A 3,600-nucleotide genomic window follows, 5' to 3' on the forward strand; every position below is an offset into this window, starting at 1 on the left:
CTCTCTCTCTCTCTCCCTCTCTCTCTCCCTCTCTCTCTCTCTCTCTGAGTCTCTGTCTCTCTCCTTTTCTCTCTCCCCTCCCTTTTGGTCTCTCCTGTCTCTGTCTCCTTCTCTCACGTTCCCCTCCCTCCCAGTTCACATTTTCTGAGTTGGAAGCTAAGTTCAAAGCTTTGCCACCTACCTAGGGCCACACAGCGAATCCCCACTGGGTCACATTTCTTCTGTGGAACAGAGAGAATCTGAGCTCTGAGCCGCACAGTGAGAAATGGGACAGAGCCCTTTCAAAACGGGAGCCCTGGCAGTCAGAACTTCCTATACCTTCAGAGGAAGGTTCCCCGCTCACTCAGGCTCCTGGACCAATCTTTTAGCTACAGTTCTTCCCAGGCAGGTCAAGAAAGGATTCTGGGACCCTTTCGTGGAGTCAGTGAGACCGGTGTTCAGGGAACTCAAGCCTGGGGATGTCTGTCCCAGCATTCCCAGTGACACCGGCCCGCTTTAAAGCTGTCTCAGGAGCAGGCTTGGCAGTGTTCCAGACCTCCGCTCTTGTCTGCGTAGTTTTGAATCTCTCCACCTTAACCTCTCAGTTTCTCCAGCCGTGCTTTCTTCTTTTCTTTCCTCTAGGAAGTGAGGGGTCCTGCTCCTGTTCTGCTAACTTCTCCATCCACCCTGTCCCCTGCTTCCCTTCCCCTGCCCAGGGGCTGTCTTGCCTCATTCATTCCTATAAACCTTTCCCATTGGTTTGATAAAGATTTATTGAATGAATGGGCTGAAGGTGAGAAGGGGCAAATTCTAATGCATTTTACCCCAGCCTCCTAGAAAACAAATTTAGAGACTTCGCTAGGAATTCCCTTTCATGCTGGGGTGCTCAGGAAAATGTGCCTCACCACTAATTGCAAGGGGGCTAAAGGAAGCGGTCATGTCGCGTGCCTCCAGGGCTCCACTTCTGTGGCGGACAGGCCAGTACCCACTCAACGGTTTTGGAGATTCCGGGGAATCTCCCTCCCTCTCTCAGCTAATTATTGTGGGCGGGGCTAAGCAATCAGCCAATCACATTCCCTGGCCACAGTGATTCGTTCAGTGGTGGGGTATTGGATCCAATCAGAGCCAAAGAGATCCAGAGAGACTTGGCTGGATACCAGGATCTGGAGCGACCTTGAGAACCATAGCCAGCATGAGACAAGGAGAGGCTGAGTTGTTTCTTTCTTTTTTTTTTTTTAATTAAGGTAAATAACACATAAAACATATAATCTTAGCCATTTTTATGTATAGAGTTCAGCAGTGTTAAGTATATTCACATTGCTGTGAGATAGATCTCCAGAACATTTTCATTTTGCAGAACTGAAACTCTATTTCCATTGAGCAACGACTTTCATTTCTTGTCCCGCCAGCTCCTGGTCACCAGCACCCTGCCTCCTATCTGTGGATTTGACTACTCCGGGTACCTCATGTAAGTGGGATCATACGGCATTTGTCTATTGGTGACTGGCTCACTCCACTTAGCATAATGCCCTCAAGGTTCATCCATGTTGTAAGAGGTGCCAGAATTTCCTTCCTTTTTAAGGCTGAATGACACCCCTTTGTCTGTATATACCACATTTTGTTTTTCTTTTCAGCATCGATGGGCACTTGGGTTGTTTCGACCTCTTGGCTACTGTGATCGAGCTGCTGTGAATATGGGGGTACAAATAGGGGAGCTGGTTTCGAGCCCTGGCTGGGGTTGTACCCTGAACTCTCAGCCCTGTGAGGTGGGCTAGAGCTGGTTGCTTACAGTACAAATGGCCCTAACAACAGAGTTCCCAAAGGGGACAGTGCCAAAGATGCATAAATGCAGCAGAGACTCCAAAGGGCTCTTTGGGTCTGAAAACTAACAATAAAGTATTTTTCCTCTAAAGCTTATTGATTGAGGATGGCTTTAGTTGGAAGGTTGAAGTTTTTCTCAAGTTAGCAGGCCCGCCCTATCAAGGTTTTCTCAGAAAGTACTAATGATACTATAAGGAAACAGGCATGGAAAAGCAAACTAAAAAAAAAGAGAGTCACATTACAAGCTAGCTCTGGGCTGTGCTTACATTAGAAGGTATACGGAGCTCGAGGTCAAGGTCGGTTATCAACAACCCTGTTTTTACAAACATTAGTTTAAAAATACACGCTAATGCCTTTTCTCTTTCTTTTTTTCCTCTTCTGTTCTCTGTGGTTGGTTTTTCTGTATCGTTTTCAAGGGAGCGTATGTTATACTCTGATTTCTTCTACACTCTCTTCAAAATAGCTGGTTGTCAATCACCTGGATTAACTGTGACAATACCCACTGCTGAATTTACATCAGCTTGAACAAGCACTGGTCAATGATTTGCCCAAGAAATCACAATCCATTTTTTTTTTCTTCAGATTATCTACTTGTTCTTTGTGTTATTGCTCCAATATCTGTTTCTAACCCTGTAAAGAATGCAGGTTGAATGCGATATTCTAAAAAAAAAAAAAACAAAAAAAAAACCAAGGTAGTTTGTGCCTGGAGTGCCTACAGGACACATACATTCTGCCAGGAACCCCAGAGGCTGGGGAGAGGTGGGAAAGCAGACCTTGCCCTGGGAGAGCGTGTTGCGTACTCTGCCATGTTGTGTACTCTGCCGTGTTGTGTACTCTGCCGTTCCTAAGTCATCACTGATATGCTAAGGCTGTGAACCACACACGTATGCCAGAGCCTGCACTGTATGCTTCATATATGTGGTCTCGTCTAGTCGCCAGAGTAATCTTGGATTAGGGGGAGCATTTTTACCCCCATTTTTCAGACCAAGAGACTGAAGCTCAGAGAGGTGAAGTGACTGGCCCAAGGTCCCGCAGCCGGGGCGGAGTGAGAACTGTTTGACTCTGAAACCTGTGTTCTTAGAGCTTCTAGGTTATTTGTGGTCATGATTTTCTACCTGCTTTTTACACTCACACACACACACAAAACTTAGGTGATTGGTTAGTAAAGAATAAGAGATTTTTTGAGTTAAAAAAGGAAAATAAGAAATGAGTGGTGTCGTCTACGGCCGTGCCACCCTGAACGAGCCTGATCTCATCTGATCTCGGAAGCTAAGCAGGTTCGAGCCTGGTTAGTACTTGGATGGGAGACCACCTAGGAAGACCAGGTGCTGTAGGTGTAAAAAATAAAAAATAAAAATAAAGGATTGTAAGCTGATAAAGTCCTTGCAATCTGTGAGGTCAACAAAGAGTTGTCTTGCCTAAAAATGAATGAATGAATGAATGAATGAATGCTCATCTGATCTCGGAAGCTAAGCAGGTTCGAGCCTGGTTAGTACTTGGATGGGAGACCACCTAGGAAGACCAGGTGCTGTAGGTGTAAAAAATAAAAAATAAAAATAAAGGATTGTAAGCTGATAAAGTCCTTGCAATCTGTGAGGTCAACAAAGAGTTGTCTTGCCTAAAAATGAATGAATGAATGAATGAATGAATGAATAAATAAATAAAAATGTAAATAAATAAATAAAAGAAACCCACATGTCACATGGGCTACCTGGAAATAGAATTTACTCAGAACACGGACAATTCCCTTATGGCAGTGTTATTCATATGGTACGTGCCATGTCCTGGAAGCAGGAGGGT

The 3,600-nt window shown here is 45.0% G+C and overlaps 1 protein-coding gene and 1 pseudogene across 1 annotated transcript in view; one reads left to right on the forward strand and one right to left on the reverse strand.

Moving 5' to 3' along the window:
• FHAD1 (forkhead associated phosphopeptide binding domain 1) overlaps positions 1–3,600 on the reverse strand; it is a 110,160-nt gene that overhangs the window by 81,793 nt on the left and 24,767 nt on the right. The window lies entirely within an intron of this gene.
• LOC112481847 lies at positions 3,019–3,137 on the forward strand (annotated as a pseudogene).

Source organism: Pteropus alecto, unplaced genomic scaffold (genome assembly GCF_000325575.1).
Source record: "Pteropus alecto unplaced genomic scaffold, ASM32557v1 scaffold125, whole genome shotgun sequence".
Classification (NCBI taxonomy): Eukaryota; Metazoa; Chordata; class Mammalia; order Chiroptera; family Pteropodidae; genus Pteropus; species Pteropus alecto.